This window comes from Dryobates pubescens, chromosome 7 (assembly GCF_014839835.1).
Source record: "Dryobates pubescens isolate bDryPub1 chromosome 7, bDryPub1.pri, whole genome shotgun sequence".
Classification (NCBI taxonomy): domain Eukaryota; kingdom Metazoa; phylum Chordata; class Aves; order Piciformes; family Picidae; genus Dryobates; species Dryobates pubescens.
The window spans coordinates 37478109-37505835 of NC_071618.1; positions in this window are offsets into that span (position 1 = coordinate 37478109).

Below are 27727 nucleotides of genomic sequence, written 5' to 3' on the forward strand. Positions count from 1 at the left end.
AAGGGACCTGGGGGTACTGATTGACAGCCAGATGAACATGACCCAGCAGTGTGCCCAGGTGGCCAAGAAGGCCAATGGCATCCTGCCCTGCATCAGAAATAGTGTGACCATCAGGAGCAGGGAAGCCATTGTGCCCCTGGACTCAGCACTGGTTAGGCCACACCTTTAGTACTGTGTCCAGTTCTGGACCCCTCAGTTTATGAAGGACATTGAGACACTTGAATGTGTCCAGAGAATGGCAGCAAGGCTGGGGAGAGGCCTCAAGCACAAGCCCTACAGGAGAGGCTGAGGGAGCTGGGGGTGCCTAGCCTGGAAAAGAGGAGGCTCAGGGAAGACATTATTGCTGTCTACAACTACCTGAAGGGAGGTTGTAGCCAGGTGGGGGCTGCACCAGAACAAGAGGACACAGTCTCAAGCTGCACCAGGGGAGGTTTAGGCTGGATGTTAGGAAGAAGTTCTTCATAGAAAGAGTTATTTGCCATTGGAATGTGCTGCCCAGGGAGGTGGTGGAGTCACTATCACTGGAGGTGTTTAGGAAAAGACTGGATGGGGTGCTTGGTGCCATGGTTTAGTTGATTAGATGGTGTTGGGTGATAGGTTGGACTCAATGATCTCAAAGGTCTCTTCCAACCTGGTTAATTCTATTCTATTCTATTCTATGCTATGCTATGCTATGCTATGCTATGCTACTCTATAACATTTCAGGACATAGTTTAATGGCCATGATGGTGTCGGGTTGGTGGTTAGACTAGATGATCTTGGAGGTTTTTTCCAACCAAAATGATTCTATGATGCTATGATATTATGATATTATGATATTATGATATAACTACCTTGTCTGAAGAGTTGGTGAAGCTGAATGGACTTCCACATATTGGTCAAACTGTATTTCAGTGTGGTGAACTTTCTTGGATAAGCACCAGCTTGAACTGGGATCTCTTCAAAGGCAAATTTTAGAAATGAAACTTTCAAGGCACTATGCACCCAGCATCTGCTTGAAGTCAGACAATGTGAATCCATTTCACTCTTCCCTGCTTAGAAGCTTCAGGTGATTGTCTAAAAGCAAGGTGAAGGAATCTGAAATTTGATCTCATAGATCAGCCTCCGACCACCACATCACCCACCAGCCCTTCCCTGCTGGTGAAGAGGAGGTCTAGCATAGCCTTACCCCTGGTAGGCTCACTCAGCACCTGGGATAAGAAGCTGTCCTCCATGCATTCCAAGAACCTCCTGGACTGTCTCCTCTCTGCTGTGTTGAGTTCCCAGCAGATGTCAGGCAGGTTGAAGTCGCCCATGAGAACAAGGTCAGGCGATCTTGAGACAGCCTTAAGTTGGCTAAAAAATGCTTCATCAACTTTTTCTTCCTGGTTGGGTGGTCTATAACACTCCAACCAGGATGTCAGCCCTATTAGCCTTCCCTCTAATTCTCACCCATAGGCACTCAACCTGATGATCCCTAATCTCCATCTCAATGGCATCTAGTGCCTCCCTGATGTACAGGGCCACCCCTCCACCCCTTCTTCCCTGCCTGTCTTTTCTGAAAAGCCTGTAGCCATCAATTGCAGCGCTCCAGTCATGTGAGTCGTCCCACCACGTCTCTGTGATGGCAACTACATCATAACTTTCCTGCTGCAGCAAGGCTTCCAGCTCCTCTTGTTTGTTACCCAAGCTTCGTGCATTAGTGTACATGCACTTCAGCCGGGCTACTGGTTTCACCTCTGGCTCAAGCTTATCACCCCCAGACTCCTGCCTGGGGGGACTGGTTTCAGCCCCTTCTTATGTCTCTGTTGTGAATTGAGAACAAAGACAACCACTCAATTCAGACATGAAGAGCTAGCCAGGATCAGTAGGGCCCATTAGAACATTTGAGCAGGACTCTGACAATTTTCATTAACTAATGAAACTTGTAGTGCAAATATGGGATATTAGCCATGGAGAGGAACCTTAAACTAAATTTCAGAGAGTGATCTTCATTGCACTGATTTTGTCTTTTGCTTGTGTTTTCCCAAATGTATTTCATCATCTTGGATTGGAGTAGAATCATAGAGTCATAGAAACATGGAATCATAGAATCCATAAAGTTGGAAGAGACCTCAAAGATCATCAAGTCCAACCTGTCACCACAGACCTCATGACTAAATCATGGCACCAAGTTCCATGTCCAATCTCCTCTTGAACACCTCCAGGGATGGTGACTCCATCACCTCCCTGCGCAGCCCATTCCAATGGCTAACAACTCTCTCTGTGAAGAACTTTCTCCTCACCTCAAGCCTAAACCTCCCCTGGCACAGCTTGAGACTGTGTCCTCTTGTTCTGGTGCTAATTGCCTGGGACAAGAGACCAATCCCCTTCTGCCTACAACCTCCCTTCAGGTAGTTGTAGACAGCAATGAGGTCTCCCCTGACCCTCCTCTTCTCCAGGCTAAACAATCCCAGCCCCCTCAGCCTCTCCTCATAGCGCTTGTGCTCGAGGCCTCTCCCCAGCCTTGTTGCCATTCTCTGGACACGTTCAAGAGTCTCAATGTCCTTCTTAAATTGAGGGGCCAAGAACTGGACACAGTACTCAAGGTGTGGCCTAACCAGTGCTGAGTGCAGAGGCACCATGGCTTCCCTGCTCCTGCTGGCCACACTATTCTTGATGCAGGCCAGGATGCCTTTGGCCTTCTTGGCCAACAGTAGTGTAATAAAAGAACTTATATGTGTGGCATTTTGCCTCTCAATACATCTGCCTGAAAGCCCTTTTAAAGTGCTTTCAATTCACAACTTCAGTGTGAGTACTTAGCCACTTTGTCTGCAGCAGCTTTTCTTTTCCTAAGAATGTGAACATTGTTAGTGCTGGTAGAGGGTTTGTTTATTTGTTTGTTTGTTTGTTTGTTTTATTTTTTCCATAGCACTGTATTTGTTGACATTCATGTTCCTGTTAATGCTTCAGCAGAACTCAGAAGCATTCTTTGTAGTGCCAAAGCTGTTAAAGGCTACCACTTCAGTGGAAAGACTGCAGAAATGTGGACAACCCAGGAGTAAATTTCACAACATTAAAAGAGTTAAACACTGATTGTAATGGCATGCCAATATAAAGTATTAATGGCTCACAGATTAGTGCTGAGTGTCTGCTTATCAAGGAAGTCTGTCGGTAGATGCAAGCATATTTGTGCCCACAGAACCTCTACTTTCCAATTTAATTCTATTGATTAATAGGGTTATCTACTTCTTTATTACCTGAAGGCATTAGATAATGTGAACTACAAGAAAGAAAAAAAAAAAGGGAAAAAAAAACCCAACAGAGAATAAGAGGATACTGTATTTTACTGTATCTTCAAGGAAGACCATGTATAGGAATCAATACAGGAAGCTATACTCCACCGAGGAAACTCTACGAGTAGTAGTGCTTGAAGTAAGAGTAATTCTTCCTGTGACTTTGAAGAGTGGAGGGGAAATGTGGCTATCACGTCCTTTTTGATGAAAATTATCTTTTGAGTCTTTACTCAAGAAGCTTTGAAAGGTGACTAAGGCAGGGTGGGCTTATAGAGCACTTCTCTTAGCCATTGGAATATGCTGCCCAGGGAGGTGGTGGAGTCACTGTCCCTGGAGGTGTTTAAGAGGGGACTGGATGTGGCACTTGGTGCCATGGTCTTGTAGTCATGAGGTGTTGGGTGACAGGTTGGACTTGATGATCTTTGAGGTCTTTTCCAACCTTATTGATTCTATGATTCTGCACCTTGCAGAAACTGTTGTAATTCCAGGAAATATTTGGAATTTAGAAATCTCTTGCTCAGTCACATTTTGCCTGACCTTATTTTGATGAAACAAGTCGTTTAGAAAAACCCTTTCCCCTCTCACAGTCAAAGCAAGGACAATTGTACCCAAAAGCTTTAAGGGAAATAAAAAACCACATAAGCTCTGTCAGTAAATGACACATCAGGTGTTTTCCATAATCACAGAATCACGGAATCACCAAGGTTGGAAGAGACCTCAAAGATCACCAAGTCCAACCTGTCACCCAAGACTAATGTCAGCTTCCTTAAAATGAAATATTTTAATTTCTATCTGAAGGTAAATGAACCACAGAAAATAGTTCAATTGACAACACATTAAAATAAAATACAGAATGGATTTTGCCTGCAAGCAGCACACAGCTTGTTCCATATTCTATTTTTTTTCCCCAAAAAGAAACTATTTATCATTATATTCTATAGCCATGACAATAGTCTTCATGTTATTGTTGCTTAATTCATTTACCTGTGCAGGTTAAAAAGTATTACAAATTAATCCACTGTATAACTGTCTACCAGACATTCACCCATCTCACTGATGAGACAGCCAACATTTTAAGACAGTGATATTCAGTGCATAGATTTCTCTCTGTAGGACTAACAGCTAAGAGCATGTGAGCTCTGAACTCTGTCTTGTAGTGCTAAAAAGTTGCACCCACTTTTAATATTTCTTAGCAACAATAGTAAACCTTTCAGAAGATTTAAGATTTTCAAGGATGGTTTTGAAGGAGAAAAAAAATATCTCCAAACAAACTGAAAACTCTTGAACCACTAAAAAAAAAAAAGCCTCTGGCATTTGACCTTCAGTCATCCAGTAAATCTTCAGTCACTTAAGAAATTCAAGGGCATTCCAAAGTATAGTTCTTCTCACTCTAAAATAAAAACTGAAATATGGCTGATGAATGACACTCTGGTGGTGGTGCTTATTTCTTCTTTTTACCTAAAAAGGGCAGTTAATGATAACTTTTACAGTAAACTTTAGACCTCTATGGTGAGTATAATCTTACTTAAGGAAAGGTACCCTTTTGCAGATAAGACACAAAGTCACAGCTGTGCCATGCTCACCTCTTTTGGTGAAAAGAAACTAGTCTTCAAATGAAGAGGCACAAAATGAGATCAGCAGTCAGGTACCTAAACCTCCATTTTACACATTATAGATAATATAAAATGTAGGGTTAAAGTGAAACAACCGTCGCTCTACAGTCATCTGGAGAGCTGCCAAACAGAAAGGGACCTGGGGGTACTGACTGATAGCTGGCTGAACATGAGCCAGCTGTGTGCCCAGGTGGGCAAGAAGGCCAATGGCATCCTGGCCTGCATCAGAAATAGTGTGGCCAGCCCAAGCAGGGAAGTCCTTCTGCCCCTGGACTCAGCACTGGTTAGGCCACACCTTGAGTACTCTGTCCAGTTCGGGGACCCTCTGTTTAAGAAGGACATTGAGACACTTGAATGTGTCCAGAGAAGGGCAGTGAGGCTGGGGAGAGGCCTTGAGAACAAGCCCTATGAAGAGAGGCTGAGGGAGCTGGGGTTGCTTAGCCTGAAGAAGAGGAGGCTCAGGGGAGACCTTGTTGCTGTCTACAACTCCCTGAAAGGTGGTTGTAGGCAGAAGGGGATTGGTCTCTTGTCCCAGGCAACCAGCACCTGAACAAGAGGACACAGTTTCATGCAGAGCCAGGGAAAGTTTAGGCTCGAGGTGAGGAGAAAGTTCTTCACAGAGAGAGTTGTTGGCAACTGGGATGGTCTGCCCAGGGAGGTGGTGGAATCACCATCCCTGGAGGTGTTCAAGCGGGGATTGGTCATGGCACTTGAAGCCATGGTTTAGTAGTCATGAGGTCTGTGGTGACAGGTTGGACTTGATGATCTTTGAGGTCTCTTCCAACCTTATTGATTCTATGATTCCTCCTGTGAATTGTTTTTGAGATTTATGGGAGCACACAAGGAATAAAATATATGTAACACCACATTAATCATAAATGATAGCATCCAGTTGAAAAAAGGATCTCTTGTCCATTCCAGGTAGAGAGCAAGCATTTACATTTACATTAAACATTCACTGTAGAAAATCCAAACAGACATTGCAGTAAGCTATCTGCCTTAAGATAGTCACCCACCACAGCCTTTAATGTTCACTTTTATTTTTGTTGTTGTGGTAGATTTTCTTAACAATCTGTATTTTTCTAGTATCCCCTTTAAAATCTGGACTGCAATGCTGTCAAGTGTCCTAGCATGTGTCTCAGAGCATTAACTTTCAGTATAAAATATGTTGATTTGGCATGAGATAGTCACACACAAAGTAAATATAGGCATCTTCTTAGTTAATCCTGCACCAAAATTTCAACTTTCTTTAACCACCTTCCATATCCTGCAGCTCATCATTAAGTGCCTCACTGTCTGCCTGGTGTCTCTTGGCCTTCCCAGATGAAACTGCCCTTTCTCTGAATCATGCCTGCCAAATTTCATCCCTACTGCCAAAATAGCTTCAGCACTACTAACTTACGCACATGCCATTTGGCACTCAGCAAGATCTATCAGAATTTCCAATTTATTGGATGCCCTCTGTTCTCCACTTGGCTCTCTCTCCTCAAATAATATCATGCTTTCATTTATAATCTTAAAGCCACATTGCAGAATAAACTGACAAGAGCTTATGAGAAAAGAAAGGGAAAAGCTGAGAGGAAATAAAGAATCATAGAATCAGTCAGGGTTGGAAGGGACCACAAGGATTATCTAGTTCCAACCCCCCTGCCATGTCCAGGGATACCTCACACTAGATCAGGCTGGCCAGAGCTGCATCCAGCCTGGTCTTAAACACCTCCAGGGATGGGGCCTCAACCACCTCCCTGGACAACCCATTCCAGGGCTTCACCACTCTCATGGGGAAGAACTTCCTCCTCACCTCCAGCCTGAATCTCCCCACCTCCAGCTTAATTCCATTCCCCCTAGTCCTATCACTACCTGATATCCTGAGAAGTCCCTCCCCAGCCTTCTTGTGGGCCCCCTTCAGATACTGGAAGGCCACAAGAAGGTCACCTCAGAGCCTTCTTTTCTCCAGACTGAACAGCCCCAACTCCTTCAGTCTGCCCTCATAGGAGAGGTGCTCCAGCCCTCTGATCATCCTCATGGCCCTACTTTGTCGTGCACTAGTCTGCTACTCTTAGTTTCTTCTCTCAGGCTTCCTGTTGTGTCTGGTGAAGACTCTTACATCTGTGTTTTCTGGTTTTGGGGTCTGAGGTACTTTACTACTTTAATAACTCTGGTTTTCCAGTGTATTTTCTTCATGTAATACAGTGTCTTTGGTTTTCAGATGGGCACGAATGAAAGGTTAGTTTAGACATCTGAAGGTTTTGGCATTCTCATCCAAGTCAGGAACATATGTACTGCAGGTAGGCATATGCTCACTAGACTTTCAAACCTGTCAAAGGCTTATATACAAGCAGATGTGCATATAAGCCTCCCTGTTTGAAACTTTGTATCTTTCTTACACATTAACATGTGGTCTCATTTTCTACAATATCAATTAAGAGTGAACTTCTTCTAGTATCCCTGGTGAATACAGAGTCAACAGGGCTGATTTTTTTTTTGTGCTTGTTTGTTGGTGGTTTTTTGTGGTTTTTCTTTTTGTTTTTTTATGCTCATGGAATACATTCATGTTCACAAACAGAACTGTATTACTGTTTTTTAAGATAAGCCACAATAAGCAGCCCTTCAAATGGAAGGAAGTCCATGAATAATGGCTTGTCGTCTAGCAGAAGCCAATAGTTATACACTCAGAAATGACCTTAGTATGTTAATTTTCAAGGAAAGCTTAACAGTCACCTATCTGGAGTGCCTCCAAGGCTGACCCACTTAATTTTCTGCCTGGAAGACATCTCAGCATTCTGCCTTCTCTTCCAGACCAAAGTGGATAGTTACTTGCCTGGAAGGCACTATACCAAGTTTGATGAATTGCCTCACAGGCTGACCCAAGCCTATACCTGTCTGGAAGGCACTGTCTTTCTATTGACCTAATTATTAAGCAGACTGTAACAGTTACATATCCTAAGATGTGTAATGTAAATGATGTCTAAAAGTGACTGTCTGTAGCTTTTGATTAATAATTCATATTTAAAGTCATCTTGATTTTTAAAAGCAGTGGAGATATTTTTTTTTCCTTCAGAAAAATATTAGAATATTAACCATTGCAAATCATAGTTCTTTTTCTTCACCTGCTCAGTTTAATGATCCTTATGCTGCAAAATGCAAAAGAACAGGCACTTATATTTCACGTTTTCAAGGTCATTGTGAAGCTTAATATCTGATCATAAATGTCTTTGTAATCTTCATTTAAAATATGCTATAAATGTAAAATAGTAGTGGTAGTATTTCTTAACTCTGTTCAGGAGTTCTCTAAACCCTTAGAAAAAAAAGAGCCCTTCACCTGACAGCTTAGATTTCTAGCTGAACATTGCCAGTGAGTACAGAGTAATACACAGGTGAACTTGATAGTGAGAGAGTAAGAAGGCTTAAAAACAAATTATATGTTACTCAAAGAGGTATTTATATATATACCCTCTCTCTATATATATACACACACATATATATAAGACAAATAAAAACTGATTTAAGTAGAAAGGCTAAAGGAACATTACAGAGTATAAACAAAATGAGTACAGGAAAAATCATGAACTGAGGATGTTTCAGGAAGAATAAATTAGCATCAAAAAGCAGTAACCACTCTCTTAAGAAGTATCTGCACCATCATCTCGGTGAGGTAAATGTGGTTTCTGTGCATGGGTTTTCAGAAGAAAGAAGAGCAGAGGAAAAAAAAAACAACAACTAAGAAACACAAAAGGATTAATAAAATCAAACTCTACAGGATCAGGAAAATATTATTTAAATTACAGTGGTGACCCCAGCTACACTTCCCAGGGAACCTTGATGCTTCTCCCAAGACAAGGAAAATTTCTTTCTTTGGGCACATTTGGAGCTCTCTATTGTTACAGATGTGTATCAGAGCAATCTGTCAATTGATTAAAATAGACCAAAATATATCAATCCAAAGTATATTGATAATTCTAATGTGTTTTTTTATCCATCTGTTCCTTCTAATATTCAGAGATATCTGCTAAACTGTTTTCTTCAACTTTCCATCTAGAAAGAGTATTAATTTGAAATTAAAGTGTCTAAGTGATACAGTTTCCATATGTGATGAATCAGACATAAAGCAGAAGCACCTGAATGTGTGCAGTATGAACTGTAGTAGGGGGATTTAGACACATGATAACATAGCCAACCTTCAAAGTAAATAATTTATTTTCAAGGTTATGAACATGAATATCATTACAGACTACAACAGGCAGATCAGAAACTGCCTCTGAAACACATCAGAGAGAGGAGGTCCAAATTGCAGAAGACAGACTATGACAGCTGGCTGTGGTGTAGCCAGTCTGGCACTACAGACACAATCTCAAGGAAAAATGCTCCATCCTATTTCTGCATAGCATGGATTAGTTCAAAGAGCACTCAGTAATCATTACTGTAGAACCTAGGTGTAAAATCTATCCAAACAATTGACTTCTTTTCCCTGCTTGACACCTAGACTTCTTTTTCTTTTTTCTTTTTATTTTTTTTCCTTTCCCCCCTCCCCACCCCGACATTCTGACTCCCTAGAGTTCTAAAGGCTTTCTGTTCCCTGTCACATGAATCTGGGGAAAAACCTGCTGGTTTTTTCTACTTCCTTTTCATGCCACCTCAAACTGTGTAATGATGATGATGATGATGATGATGATGATGATGATGATGATGATGATGATGATGATGATGATGATGATGTACACTGCACTGGTTAGGCCATACCTTGAGTCCTGTGTCCAGTTCTGGGCTCCTCAGTTTAGGAAGGATGTTGACTTGCTGGAGCATGTCCAGAGAAGGGCAACAAAGTTGGTAAGGGACTTGGAACACAAGCCCTATGAGGAGAGACTGGGGTTGCTTAGCTTGGAGAAAAGGAGACTCAGGGGTGACCTTATTGCTCTCTACAACTCCCTGAAGGGAGGTTGTAGACAGACAGAGGCTGGTCTCTTCTCCCAGGCAACCAGTACCAGAACAAGAGGACACAGTCTCAGGCTGTGCCAGGGGAGGTTCAGGCTGGAGGTTAGGAGGAAGTTTTACACAGAGAGAGTGATTGCCCATTGGATTGCCTGAGGAGGTGGTGGAGTCACCATCACTGGAGGTTGTTCAGGAGGAGACTTGATAAGGTGCTTGGTTGCATGGTTTAGTTAGCCCTGGTTAGTGGTGTTGGATGATAGGTTGGACATGATGATCTTGAAGTTCTCTTCCCACCTGGTCTATTCTATTATTATCATTATCATTATCATTATCATTATCATTATCATTATCATTATCATTATCATATAAACCAGTATTATTATATAATATATATTATATATATTATTATTATATAAACTAGTATTCATTTTTTATCATAGAATCACAGAAGAGTAGGGCCTGGAAGCGACCTCTGGAGATCATCTAGCTTAACGTCCCTGCCAAAGAGGTTTTACCTAGTGCAGGAAAGCATCCAGACAAGTTTTGAAAGTCTCCAGAGAATATGATCTACAACCTGTCTGGATAGCCTGTTCCAGTGCTCCATCACTCTCACAATAAAGAAGTTTTTTCTCATGTTGAAGCAGAACTTCCTGTGATCCATTTTGTATCCATTGCCCCTCATTCTGTCAATGGGCTGCAGAGAAGAATGAGTAGCCCCATCTTCTTGGTACCTACCCTTTAAGGTGTTTGTGAGTATTGATCAGATCTCTTCTCAGCTAAACAGGCCCAGGTCTCAGCTTTTTGTCATAAGAGAGACATTCTCCTCCCTTAATCATCTTTGTAGCCCTCCTCTCCAGTTCTTCTCTGTCTGGGCTCTGGGGATCCCAGAGCTGGGCACAATACTCAGTTGAGGCCTCACTAGGGCAGAGTAGTGGGGCTAGAGAAGATCCCTTGACCCACTGATCACACTCTTCTTAATTCACCCCGGGAATACTATTGGCCTTTTTGGCCACAAGGACATGCTATTGTTCTCACATGGTCAACTTACTGTCCACCAAGACTCCAAGTCCTCTTTGGAGCTGCTTTCCAGAAGGTCAGCCCCTAACCTGTACTGGTGCACAGAGTTGCTCTGCCCAGGTGTAGGACTCTGCACTTGTCCTTGTTGAATTTCAATAGGTTGATCTCTGCCCACATTTCCAGATCTGTCTGTCCAGATCAGTCTGAATGGAAGCAGAGCCTCCTGGTATGTCAATTTCACATCATCAACAAACTTACTCCCTCATCCAGGTTGTTGAACAAGGCTGGAATCAGTACTGAACAAAATTTTCCCAATACTGACAGAACTAGCAACAACTTTGCTGCTGTGCTTGAATTAATAAGCAGGGTGATTTGTACATTTGGAAGAGTGATTTATTCTTACTATTAATACTACTACTGTTACCACCAGTATTATTTATTAAATGATGCCAATGGTTTTGAAGACACATCAAACAATTTGGACAATCATATAAAATTAAGTCAAAGGAAAAGCATCTTGACTTCTTTTTTTTTCTCCTTTCTGTTTAAGTTTTTTAACTAAAAAAGTAGCATGAACAAAGTCCTCTTTCTTCTGCTGCAGAATCAAATGCCTGAAGAGGGAAATCTCAGTTTTCTAGTGATTAGTACTGTTAAGTAATTAGATTTTCTATCCCAGAAAATTCCTCATATTTAACAGATATCATTTTACTTTGATTTACAATATGTATCTGTAACTGTAGCTGTTCCCCTAGAAGGGAAATTTTCAGAAATAATTAACTTTCCTGCTCCCCTATTCTGTTACTGTGGAATATCAATCAGAAGACTTGCTTTTCCTTTATGGTTTTTAATATTATTTTTTTTAGGCATAGAAAAACATAGAAAAAATTAGCATTAAAGTTCAGCGGAGGGTTATATACATTTCAATGCTAGAGATTTTCAGAAAATGTATTTTAAATGCTCTTATCTGCTGTATGCTATGTGTCCAGAGAAGGGCAACAAAACTGGTGAGGAGTTTGGAGCACAAGCCCTATGAGGAGAGGCTGAGGGAGCTGGGGTTGCTTAGCCTGGAGAAGAGGAGGCTCAGGGCAGACCTTATTGCTGTCTATAGCTACCTGAGAGGAGGCTGTAGCCTGCTGGTCTCTTCTCCCAGGTAACCAGCACACAAACAGGAGGACACAGTCACAAGCTGTGCCAGGGGAGGTTTAGGCTGGATGTTAGAAAGAAGTTCTTCACAGAAAGAGTGATTGGCCATTGGAATGTGCTGCCCAGGGAGGTGGTGGAGTCACCATCACTGGAGGTGTTTAAGAAGAGACTGGATGGGATGCTTGGTGCCATGGTTTAGTTGATTAGATGGTGTGGGGTGATAGGTTCCATTCCATTCCATTCCATTCTATGGATCTCATTCTTTCTGCTTTTGTAAAGTTTTCCAACTGAATATAAAAGAGAGAGGATCTTGATTTTTAACATGATGAAAAAAGGAAGTTTGCAATTTTATACAAATATTTGTGTTCAAAAAATACTTGCAGGAATTTTGGTTTAAATACTATAGTAGAAAAATATACAGAAAATGATTGAATAAATTAGAAAAGAAAACCAAACAAACAAAAACCCAAGCATAAAATCACACATACTGAACATCCATGTCAACTCAAAAGATATGAATTAAAGACAAGGCTAAGAACCAAACCCCCTGAAGAGTTATGAAAACTCAACAGCTTCTCCTTGTGCCTCAGAGTCCTAAGGGCTGCTCTTAGAATATGTCACCGTATCCCTTATGCTTGATGTGCTCTGCTTAATCTCGTAATAGTATCAGCTTGAACAGTATCTGAGACAATGAAGAAACTCTGTCTTCTTCACATCTCACTAGAGCACCATGTGGGATAAAGTGGAAGCTTTGGACAATATGCTTTTACTTTTTTAATACCTGTAAAAAAATCTGTAAAATTTACTACAAAATTCTGAAAGTAGTAGTGAGAAATTCCTCTTCCACCAGGATTTCTTTCAGCCCACTTTTAAACATGATCCATAATTTGATCAAATGCTCTTGGGCACTATTAAATAGTAATAATGAACTTCACCTAAAGCCCTTAGTAATTTTGTTCCACATTTCCTTCTCTAATTATCCACTATTCCCTATTTATTATTGCTTCATTCTCTGCCTTGAGGCCTTCTAAAAATACTAAGAATGATAAATTAAACAATACATTTTGGCACCAAGTTAACCAGTGGGGAGGGTTATAATTTAATGGGTTGTCTTCTGAATTAATTATTTTTGAATTATTTAATCGCAGCTTCTAAACAAAATTTCTTGCTGAAAGTGTGACACCGAAAGCCAAATTATCTTCCTGTGGTTTCTAGCAAAAGGAAAAGGGCAATATCAAAACCATACATGTGTAAATTAAATTAACCATGTGTCTCCATGCAGATCAATATGTGTCTTTCATTTGCATTTATAGTTTTGTTATTGAGTTCTGTCCCCTCCCATGAGCCATAACAGTGTTTTTCAGGGCAGTCTCACAAGTGTGATCACTAGGCAAATGCCACTCTCAAATTAATGTCTTTTCCCCCTGTCTTTAGACTTAAAACAGTCATGGGTTTTTATATGATGTTGTTATGATTTTCATTCAAAACCCACTTTAAATAAAGCCCTGATTTTATTTTTAATGTCAAATTCCCCTGTTCTTTTCCAGCTTTATTATTCAATCCTGATGTAACTGAATGTAATGGTTTAGAAGCTGCTTCTGAAGTAATTGGAGCTGAGTCACAACTTCTCTTAGCTCCTAGATTGCCAGTTATGGATGTTCAAAGGTAAAGGTTCTACACCACATCATGCCACAGAAGCCACATGGTCCAAGTGGATGGCTCTGATAACACAGAGAGCTTGAACGGGAAATCTTGAAAGACCTGGTCTGGTGGAGGTGATCACAAGTTGGCCTGAAGGCACGAGCTGTACTAAACCTCCAGAGGAGAGAGTAACCCATGATCGGAAGCTCCTCTGCACAATGACCTTTCTGATAATGAAAAGAAATATGCTTTGTTCACAGTATGTTCTTAGCTCTTAGAAAAAGATATTCAAATGATTTTGAGCAATATGACATTTGGAGGGATGCTAAGTACAGGGTGATAATTATGTCCTCTGTCTAACCAAGTTCATATGGATTGACCCATACAAAAGTTTTGCTCAGATACAGCACAGCAAATCTGTCAGTATCTAGATGCGTATTCTACACATTCTTTTTAGTATGGATACTGACAGTTGTTAGTGTGGAAATAATTAAACATGCTCTGCAACTTTTCACTTCTCCGGGATCGACAAAAGGAAGAGAAAATCAGGTCATGTGAGTGTGATGATCGTATGGAGGTTATTAATATTCAGTAGGTGGAATGATTAATAAAAACATTAATAACTTTATTAATTAAAAAAAAAATCACATAAAATATTCATAAAACCTCTTTACTGGTTTGAAATATTTGGTTGTGGAACAGATATCTCACCAGCAGGAACATGTAGCAATTTAAACAATATGAGCAAAAATCCAGAAACAACAAACAGTAATTTAAACTGTAAAGAAAAGAAGAGAACATCAGCAACATGCTGGAGACTGCCCACAAGGGGAGGGAACTCTAGAATTCTCTGAGGCAACTGACTTTTAACAGATGCTCACATAAATCTGATTTCATAATTACTCACTGATTGTGGTACCACGTGGCACACATGGGGATTTAAACAGAACCAAAATGGTGTCAACCACTTGAAAGCTGCAGGAACAGTTTCATTTTCTGTTGGCTTCTGCAGCTTGTTGCTGTAGCATGTAGAGGGTTTATCTACCACTACCTGAAGGGAGGTTGTAGCCAGGTGGGGGCTGGTCTCTTCTTCCAGGCAACCAGCACCAGAACAAGAGGACACAGTCACAAGCTGCACTAGGGGAGGTTTAGGCCGGATGTTAGGAAGAAGTTCTTCATAGAGAGAGTTGTTAGCCATTGGAATGGGCTGCCCAGGAAGGTGGTGGGGTCACCATCACTGGAGGTGTTTAGGAAGAGACTGAATGGGGTGCTTGGTGCCATGGCTTAGTTGATTAGATAGTGTTGGATGATAGGTTGGACTCAATGTTCATAAAGGTCTCTTCCAACCTGCTTAATTTTATTCTGTTCTATCTCTGAAGGCTTTGTAGGTGAAAGCTTTGTAGAAAAGAGGTTGCTGCCAAGGCTGTCAGGGCTTGTTGGCTTTGTAGCTTTGCCTATTTGGAGAGAGGTTCTTCAGCTTCAATCTTGTTGCTTCTTCCAATAAAACAAAAGTTTCCCAGGGTCTCTCAGCTCTTCCTGGGGTTCATCTCTCAGCCTGGCAAGACACGTCTGTCTGCTCCTGGCCTTTGCAATGCTTACAGCGAGGGCTCTTGTGTCTGTCTGTGTAAACTGAAGCACAGCTTGGATTCCAAGCAAGGCTTGTGACTTCTCTTCTTGGACAATAGCAAGGCAGGACACTGGCTCTTTGGGCAGGTATTTCTAGATTTCCCGAGACATTGATGGCCAGTGACAACAAAGATTAAGAGATAAAAACCTGCACTTTAACCTATTGAATGAGTTTTCTCCAAACATGGCCAAAAGCACACACACCTGGCCCACTTGGCCCCCAAGACATGTTCGGACAAGCCTGGGCAACTTGGGCAATTTCCTGAAAAACCAGACCTGCTGTCTTCTGCCCCACTGTTTGATTCAGAACATTTTTGAGTCTTTCTGTCCCTTCAGGACAGTGAGCCATTTAGTATGATGCCCTATATTTTACAGGACTGTGTTCTTTCCTGAATAAAGGAAGACCATATAATTACTGCATTTACTAAGAATGTGGACATCTGAGTTTTACTCCTCATCCTACTAATTAAATCTCTGATTCGGAATAAAACTGTCAATACCATTGTGTTGTTTGGGTTTCAGGGTTTTATGCTTTTATTTCAGGCTATTTGCTTTTCTGTGCTTTTTGGTGATGTGGTTATGAGATGTCAGAATTCCCTTTATTTATCGTCCTACCAAAAAGTGGTGCCGAGAAAGAAAATATCTCACAGCTACCCAGAAATTCCAGGTCATTTTGGTGTAAATGCATTGGCTCCTAATTAGCCACTACAGATAAGAATATACTCTTAGAAAGCATGTTCTGCTTTCACCTTTGAAGTATAAACTTACTGAAGCATTTGCTGACATATTTTAAACATACATTAAGCAAGGTGGTTCCTTCAAGGCCATCATGTAATTAAATATATGTCCCCAAATTATCCTATGACATATCTGGAGGCTCATCCACATTCATATTAAGATGTTTGCTATCTTTGAACTTAGAAGGTGAAGTTTATGTAATATGCTCTATAAGAGAGTCAGAGAGAAAAGAAACCAAAAATTATGTGAGAAGAGAGTTAAAATTTGACCTTTTGCTAAATTATTTGTCTCCTCACCCCTCCCATACTTATTCTCTTAATTTATCTCTCTTGCATACTGGAGGGAGGCAGAGAAATTCTCTGACTCATCTGTTGTCATGTAATATGACACTTTTCTAAGACTACACTGTGGGTGGTGACATCTGTAGCAGCTGTCTGCCTGGCCTAGGAAGAAGAAGATAATAACAATGAAGTGACATGAGCTATGCTTGCCTGGAGGACCCAAAGCTTTAATCCAAGGAAGCAAATTAAAGTGCCTGAAACTGCAGTACCTTGGAAATTTTCCATGTATTATCTGAAACAAGGTGAGACCCTATGGGCCAGAGTTCTCTTTAGTGTTGGTCTGGCAATTGTGTTTCAGCCTGCTCTTGATGTCTTAGAGGAATTTTGGTCCAAGAAAGGTGAACAAAAGCTTAAAAACCCTCTGCCACTAGAAAAATATCTAAGTATTTGTCCTGTTATGAGGGACAAATCCTCACCATTACATACTGTTGTTGAGTCCCAAGACTAGGATGGAAAATGCAATCGATCACTGAGGCATTTATGTTACAAAGACTAAGTATTGCATGCTTTCTGGCTAGGCAGCAGTACATTGCCTTAGTTTATGACTGCTAGATCCAGAGCAAATTAACTATGGACAACTATCCACATCTTGTTAGAACTTTCTGGAGACTAGAATAACAGGAACAGTGAAAAGGACACAGCAAATTGTGATCTTCTAGTACTTGATGAGGTTAGGCAGTTCCTGAGAAGAGTGTAATTCATTCACTCAGGGAGACCCAAGCATTCGAAATGATGAACAGAAGGGGATTACCCAAAGTAACTGAAGATGACTGAGTGACTCTTTCTGAATTCACAACTGAATGACTGAAAAGGAGTGAAAGAAAATACCTGCCGTGTGAAACTGTTTTTATTTAATTTGACTCATAATGACACACACAGTTTTCTCCATTTAAAGAATTGTTCTTCTCTAGTATCTTATTTTTTGTTTCAAGCATATCATTGTTCTAAAGTTTAGGAGCAAATAGGAAGACTGGCTAGCTGGAACAACTTCATAAAATAACTATTTTACCTGTGTTTCACTGATCTCCATGAGCCACTTAGAGGCAATGGGGTGATGCATATACTTTCTTTTGTTGTTACAGTTGACCATCCAGGACATAATTAGCAGTAAAGTTGCTCTAAATTGCAGATTTTCCAAGTCCAGATGATTAAATCTAGACATAATGGCCTCAATCTCTTTAATAAGGCTCGTTGATACATCTCCCTTAACTCAAAGTCTGGAAGCTGTTAATCATATCTGGATTACCTGTAGATGATATAGCTTTCCTTTCGTCATCTTTGAATAAATACTTGGCACATATTGGACAATGAAGTTGTTTACCTGAGGAGAGCATGCAGTTATATATACTTACAATGACATGCAATCTTGACTGCAACAAATAGAATAGAATAGAATAGAATAGAACAGATGTACTGTGTATTCGCTTTTGCTAATGTCCTGTTCCAACAGTCAGCACAATCAGTATTCACAAAGCAAATCTTTCTTACAGTTTGCACTTGATTTCACCACTTTTGATTTTTCTTTTTTTAATTTCATTGCAAGATTCATGAGCTGAAGTCCTCTACATTTTCTGTCCTATTGCTGCATTTTTCATTATGCTTTTGTCATGTACCTGACATCCTCATGTAAATGTACAGAGTGACCTCTACTATTCACAGTCATTCGGTGGTGAGTACTGTAGTTATTTAGGGGTGAAAGAAGAAAATGAAGTAGTTGTAGTCTCAGTGCAGATGTTTCACCTGAAACACCACAATCACAGAATCACAGAATCACCAAGGCTGGAAGAGACCTCAAAGATCATCAAGTCCAACCTATCACCACATGACTAAACCATGGCACCAAGTGCCACGTCCTATCCCCTCTTCTTAAACACCTCCAGGGATGGTGACTCCACCACCTTCCTGGGCAGCCCATTCCAATGGCTAATGACTCTCTCAGTGAAGAACTTTCTCCTCACCTCCAGCCTAAACTTCCCCTGGCACAGCTTGAGACTGTGTCCCCTTGTTCTGGTGCTGGTCACCTGGGAGAAGAGACCAATCCCCTCCTGGCTACAACCACCCTTCAGGTAGTTGTAGACAGCAAGAAGGTCTCCCCTGAGCCTCCTCTTCTCCAGGCTAAACAATCCCAGATCCTTCAGCTTCTCCTCACAGGGCTTGTGCTCAAGGCCTCTCACCAGCCTCATTGCCCTTCTGTGGACATGTTCAAGAGTCTCAATGTCCTTGTTAAACTGAGGGGCCCAGAACTGGACACAGTACTCAAAGTGTGGCCTAACCAGTGCTGAGACCTGGGGCACAATGTCTTTCCTGCTCCTGCTGGCCACACTATTCTTGAGCCACACTCTTCATTAAGCTTTCTGCTCCTTTAGTGAAACTAAGTATTACCATTCTCTATTTAAGGTCTTGTACAAATATGAAAAACATTTTCAGGAGTTAGGTAAATTTGTATACACATATTTTTTAAATTTAATTTATTTTTTGCGTACTGATTGCTAAGATCATCACTCTGAGCTACTGGGAGGTCATGAATTTTCTGAAATCTTGGAGAAGATGGGCTTCTCACAGCACTGCATGTCCAGCTCAGAACAATAGCAGACCTTATTCAGACCCTGAACCTAGAGCTGGAAAGCTATCTGATACAGTATGAATAGTGCTGAAGGCCTCCCTGTCGGGAGAGCTAGCCTATTTTGGCTCTTTTATTATTATTGAAAATCTTAACAGTGTTCTGCTGTGCAGGCTGCCCAGAGGCACCCTTTATATCTGAATTTGCATGAGGATTAGTCCTGTTTTCCTCAGCCCTTGTAGTGTGACATGTAAGGCAGGGGAGGTAGAGGGAGAAAAGCAAAGTTAAATTGTTTCCTTGCCCTCTTTTCTGCCACAAGGACCTTGGGAAGTCATATCTGGTCTCTGAAGCTTAATTTCTTCATCAGTAAATTGGAATGAGTTCCAGTTCTTCCTTGGCAAAGAGTTTTTTGTTCCCTGGCTGAAAAAGAAGCAACAGACACTAATTAGGTATTATGGAAATATTAAAGTGTTTAATAGCAAGTACTCCTACGTGTACTAGACAGGTAGTTCTCTTGCATTTTATTTATTTGTATAGAAGGTACTGTGTTATGATTGCTGGAATCATCAAGTGAGGCTGTTATTGACATGTTTCTAACTTCATTGTGTGATTTCAAAACAACTTTTTTATTTAGTATTGTTACCCTGAGGGAGGTAGAGGGAAAAAAAAAAACCACAATAGAGTAAGATTGACTGTAAATCACTGAGGACTCTCAGAAAGCCAGATCTCTTTCAGGGCTCTGCTATGAGAAAGACCACAGTGGTTTTGTTTTATTATCTCTGCTTTGAAGATAACATCCTATGAATACTAATATTAAGTGGCAACAATGTGGAAGAGATGAGGTGCAGGGGTATAATAAGGAATAATAAAACATTGCCAGCGTTCCATGTTTTACATGGAATACCTAAATCCAATCTATAAACAATTCATTTTGTTAAAAAGTGGTGCATGTGAATATTGTGATGGATTGATTCCAAGTGCCTGAGCTGCTCCTAAACAAAATCCTGGTTTTGATTAAGTATATATAGTGTTTTGAAACCAGGAAAACTGAAAAGTCCTCTTTCAAAAGACAGTGAAGCAGCAATCCAGTGACAGTATACTTCAAAAATTCCTAAGAAACCTCAAAACAACACAAGCCCCTGAAATTTCATCATATGCCACACAGCAATAGTCATGGATAGAAGGGTATATGACAGGATGAAATCAGTTATATTAAAGAATAGAATAGAATAGAATAGAATAGAATAGAATAGAATAGAATAGAATAGAATAGAATAGAATAGAATAGAATAGAATAGAATAGAATAGAATAGAATAAACCAAGTTGGAAGAGACCTCTGAAATCATTGAGTCCAACCTCTCATTCAACACTATCTAATCAACTAAACCATGGCACCAAGCATCCCATCCAGTCTCTTCTGAAACACCTCCAGTGATGGTGACTCCAGCACCTCCCTGGGCAGCCCATTCCAATGGCCAATCATTCTCTCTATGAAGAACTTCTTTCTAACATCCAGCCTAAACCTCCCCTGGTGCAGCTTGAGACTGTGTCCTCTTGTTCTGCTGCTGGCTGCCTGGGAGAAGAGACCAACCCCCACCTGGCTGCAAACTCCCTTCAGGTAGTTGTAGACAGCAATAAGGTCTGCCCTGAGCCTCTTCTTCTCCAGACTAAGCAACCCCAGCTCCCTCAGCCTCTCCTCAAAGGGTCTGTGTTCCAAACCCCTCCCCAGCTTTGTTGCCCGTCTCTGGACACGTTCCATCAAGTCAACATCTTTCTTAGCAATATGTGCTAGACATTGAAAATATGCTGTCATTGAAAATATGTCACAAAACAAAGCATGAGAGAGAAAATAAATAAATAAATGATGATTAGACTGGTTTTGCTGATTTTTTTTTTATTTTGTTTTTTTCATAAAACATAACTGAATGCAGCAATCAGGATATTTCTTAGCCTCTCTTTTCCATGTTGAAGAAATACAGTTGCCTCAATTTTTGTTTTATTTAACAATTTCCTCCTGCCTCTTCATGGGATTGCTTGGCCTGGAGAAGAGGAGGCTCAGGGGTAACCTCATTGCTCTCTACAACTACCTGAAGGGAGGTTGTAGCCAGGTGGGGGTTGGTCTCTTCTCCCAGGCAGCCAGCACCAGAACAAGAAGACACAGTCTCAGGCTGCACCAGGGGAGATTTAGGCTGGATGTTAGGAATAAGTTCTATACAGAGAGAGTGATTGGCCATTGGAATTGACTGCCTGGGGAGGTGGTGGAGTCACCATCATTGGAGGTGTTCAGGAACAGACTTGATGGGGTGCTTGGTGCCATTGCTTAGTTGCTTAGGTGGGTTGGATTGGTTGATGGGTTGGACACGATGATCTTGAAGGTCTCTTCCAACCTGGTCTATTCTATTCTATTCTATTCTATTCTATTCTATTCTATTCTATTCTATTCATCATCTTAGCAACTCTCTATTTAGACTAGTCCAGTTTGTCAAGTTTTCTCCAATATTGCTGAGTCCTCAGAAGTCCCACATAAGGGAAAATAACTGCTTCACTTTGTTTGCTGGTTGTACTCTTCATAATGTGGACCAGTAAGTGGTCAGCCTTCCCTGAACAAAGGCTTATTTTCAGCTTGCTGTCAAACAGGACAACCAGATCCTTTCACATAAAATAACTCTTTAACCAGTCAGTGTTCACCTGCATTGTGGCATGGTGTCATTACACCCTGAGCACAGGACTTTGTATTGATTGAATTTGATTAACACTTTATGTCAGCCCATTTGACCAGCTCATAGAAGTCTCTCTTAATGACAGTGTACTAATTACTTCCTAAATTTGCTTTCTTATGCAAAGTCAGTGTGAGTATTCTTTCCCACTGTTAAGGTCACTGATGAAGATCTCAAAAGGATCACATTTAGTATTAATCTCAAAGGGATTGTTGTCTACTTACAAGCAAGTTTTTTATAAGCCCAGTCAGTCTCGTAGGTAATTAGCTTGTCCCCCTTTCTAGACCATTTCTTTGCAGTTATACTATAGGGACACTACTAGTGACCACACTGCACTTACCCATTCAACCAGTTAACACAGTGTAGAAGACAATCATATTGAACAGGCATGATTTCTCCCTGGTGAATCCATGTGATTCTTTCCAGCAACCTTTTCACTTGGAAACAGCTTCCAACAGGATTTGCTGCATTTTCTTCACAGACAGTCTGCATTACCTTGGATTGTCTTTCTGTTAGAAGATGGGCATAATAATTTCCTTTTTCTAGGCTACAGGGAACTACTTTGACAGGTACAACCCTTTGAAGATGACAGAACGGGACCTTGAAATGACATCTGCCAGGTCTCTCAGTACTTTTAAATGTCTTCGGTCTGTCCCTACGTATGTTTATACAGTTTGTTAACATGGTCCCTAGCTTGATGTTTTTATGCTGTTAAGTTGTATTTCATTTAATCAGACATGGGAGGCCTGAGAGCAGACATTGCAACTACAAACTGACATAAATGAAAATTAGAATCTCTGCCTTTCAATTTTCTGTCATCAGCAAGTCACTTGCCTCACTGAAAGCAAGCCTACATCATCTCTGGTTTCTGTTCTTCTTGTTGCCAATGTACTTACAGAAGCCCTTCCTCTTATGTTTCACATCCCCCAGTTTCACATAGAACTGAGCTTTAGTTTGCCTAATTGCATAATTATATTCATGTGTCTCATGTAATGTTTCTGTTTTCCTTCTGGCAGGCAGTCTCTCTTTCCTCCTCCCATAATCTTCTTATTTGCATTTAAGTTCAGTCAGGAGTTTTTAATCTGTGATGGCCTTATGCCAAGCAGTGCAACGTAAGTACAACAGGAGTTATTCATGAAGATAACCAAATCCTTTTTTCCCTTCAAGGCAGCATCCAAGGGACTATTTATACCAAATCCCTGAACAAGAAAATATCTGATCTTCTGAATCCCTTGTCTTTAATATGCTTCCTCTCTTCCTTATTTTCCTGAGGATGTTTAATTACATCGCCTCGTGGTCCCTGGAATGAAGGCTGCTGGTGACTGATCACATCACTCCTTTTTATTTACAAATAACAGATCTGTCAGATCTGACCTTCAAACTTACATCTATACAGCATCTGCATCAAATTATAGTCCCTGAAACACTCCAGAAGTCTCACGTTTGCTTGCACACAACCACATTTCCCTTCCAGCAGATGTTGGGTTAGTTGAAGTTCTCCGTGAAAAGTCATGTTGCAGCTGTGATATTTCTTCATATTTTGAAGCATTTCATCAATAATTTGATCAGGAGGTCAATATTCAGTGCCTGCCATGGCTATCTCTTCTGAAATTCATCCTGAAAAGCAGCTGATCAGCCTGTCATATGTGTCCTAGGAAAGCTCTGTATATGTAATGAACATCTTGACGGAAAGCACAACATCCGGTTGTTTTCTTCCTTGTCTTTTTTTCCCTCCAATATGAACCCATAACTACATGCCACATATTCCACTACTGCAGGCCTGCAGGTTTAGTGAGATTTGGAATGACATTAGAGCTAACTTTGTTCCTAAATTATCTGTCTGACACAAAAATCAGTAAAATATGTGAGGTTTACTATGTTTGTGTGTTCATACTTCTATTTCACAGAATCACAGAATCACCAAGGTTGGAGGAGACCTCAGAGATCACCAAGTCCAACCTGTCACCCAACACCTCATGACTACTAAACCATGGCACCAAGTGCCATGTCCAATCTCCACTTGAACACCTCCAGGGACGGTGACTCCACTACCTCCCTGGGCATCACATTCTGATGGCCAATCACTCTTTCTGTGAAGAAAATTCTCCTCACCTCAAGTTTAAATTTCCCCTGGTGCAGCTTGAGAATGTTTCCTCTTGTTCTGGTGCTGGTTGCCTGGGAGAAAAGACCAACCTCCACCTGGCTACTATCTCCCTTCAGGGAGTTGTAGACAGCAAGAAGGTCTCCCCTGAGTCTCCTCTTCTCCAGTCCAAACAACCCCAGCTCCTTCAGCCTCTCCTCATAGGGCTTGTGCTCAAGGCCTCTCCCCAGCCTTGTTGCCCTTCTCTGGACACATTCAAGAGTCTCAATGTCCTTCTTAAACTGCAGGACCCACAACTGGACACAGTACTCCTGGTGTGGCATAACCAGTGCTGAGTCCAGGGGCACAATGACTTCCTTGCTCCTGCTGGCCATACTATTTCTGATGCAGGGCAGGATGCCATTGGCCTTCTTGGCCACCTGGGCACAATTCTGGCTCATGTTCTGCTGGCTGTCAACCAGTAGCCCAGGTCCCTTTCTGCCTGGGTGCTCTCCAGCCACTCTGACCCCAGCCTGTAGCACTGCATGGGGTTGTTGTGGCCAAAGTGCAGCATCTGGCACTTGGACTTGTTGAATGTCATCATGTTCGAGTCTGCCCATCTCTGCAGAGGTCCCTCTGGAGAGCCCTTCTACCCTCTAACAGAGCAACACCTGCTCCCCACTTGGTGTTGTCTGCAAATTCACTGATGACAGACTCAATCCCCTGATCCAGATCATCAATAAAGATATTGATACTGTCCTTTTATTTTATAAAACTGCTTTTTAAAATTATATACCTTATGGTATAGTGTACTGACTGGTGTGGTGGAGAGGTGTTATTGTCTCAATATTCTCTCTCATTGGAAAATGATTAAATGGATTTAGGATACTCTTCAGCTATTAAGAGCACAGCTCTCATCCCTGTCATTACATATTTTCATATTTTCAATTTCAATATTGTCCTTCCATTTTAAAAGTGCATAGGATGCTACACTTCATAATGTTAATATATCCTGATCTATTCTTTCTTTAAATAAATATTTTTTAAGTTAGGTTGTTGGTTAACATGATTGAAAGGAATTTAAAAATATCAGTACTGGTGTGTCGTGTTTCTCTTTTAACTAGAAATCCATTGAAGTGGATACTAGACAGGTCTCCAGAAATGAGTGAAATTAAGTTCTAGCTTCTCTAGAAGTAAGAGTTTGAAGATATAGGGATGTTAATCTTTAATGTGAAAGTTGGTGAGGGGTTTGGAGCACAAGCCCTGTGAAGAGAGGCTGAGGGAGCTGGGGTTGCTTAGCCTGGAGAAGAGGAGGCTCAGGGCAGACCTTCTTGCTGTCTACAACTCCCTGAAGGGAGGTTGTAGCCAGGAGGGGGCTGGTCTCTTCTCCCAGGCAATCAGCACCAGAACAAGAGGACACAGGCTCAAAATGCACCAGGGGAGGTTCAGACTGGATGTTAGGAAGAAATTCCACACAGAGAGAGTGCTCATTGGAATATGCTGCCTGGGGAGGTGGTGGAGTCACGATCATTGGAGGTGTTTAGGAGGATACCTGATAGGGTGCTTGGTTGCATGGTTTTGTTGATTAGGTGGTGTTGGATAATGGGTTGGATGCAATGGTCTTGAAGGTCTCTTCCAACCTGGTCTGGTCTATTCTATTCTATTCTATTCTATTCTATTCTATTCTATTCTATTCTATTCAAGTGACCAATTGAGAGGAGACACATGTGCCTTCTGATAGACTATGTAACTTTGCTGAATAACGTAATAAAGTTCTCCTGCTTGCATCTTGTCCTGGAAACATTGCTCGAGGTAATTAGAACATCTATACTATTACATTTGAAGATATATATGGACGTAAATCTTTAATGTGAAACTGTACCTACCTAAACCAGTACAGTTCTTGTTTTGCTTCTATACCCAGCACTCTTTTTTTTTTCCCTTTTTCCTTTTATTTTTTCCCTTATATAGCTGTTATATTCTATGATTGGTTTGAGAATTCTTTAGTAGTCTATTCAGCTGCATTACCTGGCTCATTGGACTGACAGCAGCAATTCTCTTATTACCTTATTCTCTCTTCCAATTGTCCTCTATTCTTAGAGGTGAAAAACACGTGGGTTTGTTCCATATACATGAACTGCATGATGCAGGTAACCATTGTAGAGTTACAGGGTTCCCTTAGATTTCCTGAAAATGACACAGGAGATAGATAAATCTTACTCTACAAAATTAAAGTTCATATTCTGACCTGTCTTGACTTGGGCATATAACAGTTCAGTGTCTAAAAATTTATGGCATGCGTTCTTTTTTGCACTCAGCAAGATCCTTCCAGAAGGTAATTCATGTTAGGCTAGGTAATAAAAATTACATTCATTGACCTCTGGAGGTGCATATATTTTTATTTTTTTTTTGTTTTCTGCTAGGACATAAAAGAAGACTTAGGATAACTACACTACAGATGTCTAACTTTTAGACATACAAAATGAGGTGAAATCAATTTTTCCCAATGTCTAACAGCTGATGAAGTCATCTTACACATGGTAAAGATCACATTTCAGTAAATTATTGTCACAATATAACTTCTCTATTTTTTCAAGCCATAGAATCACAGAATGGTTTCAGCTAGAAAGGACCTTAAGGATCACATAGTTCCAACACCCCCACCATGGGCAGGGACACCTTCCACTAGACCAGGTTGCTCAAGGCCTTATCCCACCTGGCCTTGAACACATCAAGGGAGGGGGTATCCACAACCTACCTAGGCAACCAATTTCAGTGTCTCAACATCCTTATTGTAAAGAATTTCTTTCCAATATCCTGTCTAAATCTACCCTCTTGTGTCCTAGAGAAGAACTTTATATTGAAGCTTGTGGCTTCTTTTTTTTAGAACAAATTTGAAAGTCACATTTTCTGACACAAATGTGATCCATTCAAGTTCATAACAGACAGTAGTGCTATTTGTTGTGGGGTTTTGTTTTGTTTTTCCTAAGAGGATGACATTTTAAGAGTCTCTTGAGTCTTTTAAAAAAATCCATATTTGGCAAATTATTACTCTCTTTGTAAAGTAGTTGGATATTGCTTAATTAAATCAACTGAAAATATGTAAAGTCTTGTCCTTCAGAGTAAAAACTGTTCATACACCATCTAGGAAATTAGTACATACAAAATCCCAGCAGATTCTACTGCAACTACTACTACTACTATCTGTGATATTTTTCCTGACCAGGTTCCTCATTGCCAGATGGGGCAAGATGGAAACTGATAGTGTTGTAGATGATACAGTACTTTTTTCTGTAATGTGGTAGGTTGAAGTTTCCCCCCACTATTATCTTTGCCAGACCAACTCAGTTAGAAGCAAATGAAACTGTATATACAAGCAACAACTACACTCCATGATGGAATGCAATGAATAGGTACAAAATATATGGATATTTACAATTGGCAAACAACATAAAATTCCCCCTGGTCAGAGACCAGGAAAGCTGTTCCACTGCCACCCCCCTACTCCCCTGTCCCAAGAGAGAAAAAGAGTGGAGAGAAAGTAGTGTGTTAGGCTTAACTAAACAGTTCAGCCAAGGCCAGATGACAAGCAGGTTAATCTCTCCCGAGTAAAGCTAAACAGCAGAGATCAGGAAAGAAGAGAGAGAATTGTTATGGTACAGCCTGTCTTATTCTAGATATTTTTCCAATGAATTTGTTTAGAATAATCTTTTGTTTTCCTTTTTACACCCAATATCGATTTATTTATATTTTTCTACTTTTCTGCTTAAAATCTGTAACTAAATTTTAAAGGCATAGCCTAAGACCACCACAGTACTAGCCATATCAACTTGCTGGCGGGAGGGGGCGGAATCTCAGGGGAGAAAGAGATAGATGAAAATCAGAGATGTAGATAGATGGTAGACAGAGGAAAGGTCTGTGAGGAAGTCCATGCTTCTTGAGAAAAAAAGATAGATTTAAGTAAGAACATAGACTACTGAAGCAGGATTTAATTGGAGATTGATGCAATACTATTTGTAATTCTATAAACATACTTGTATAAGCACATAGATTAGAATAGAATAGAA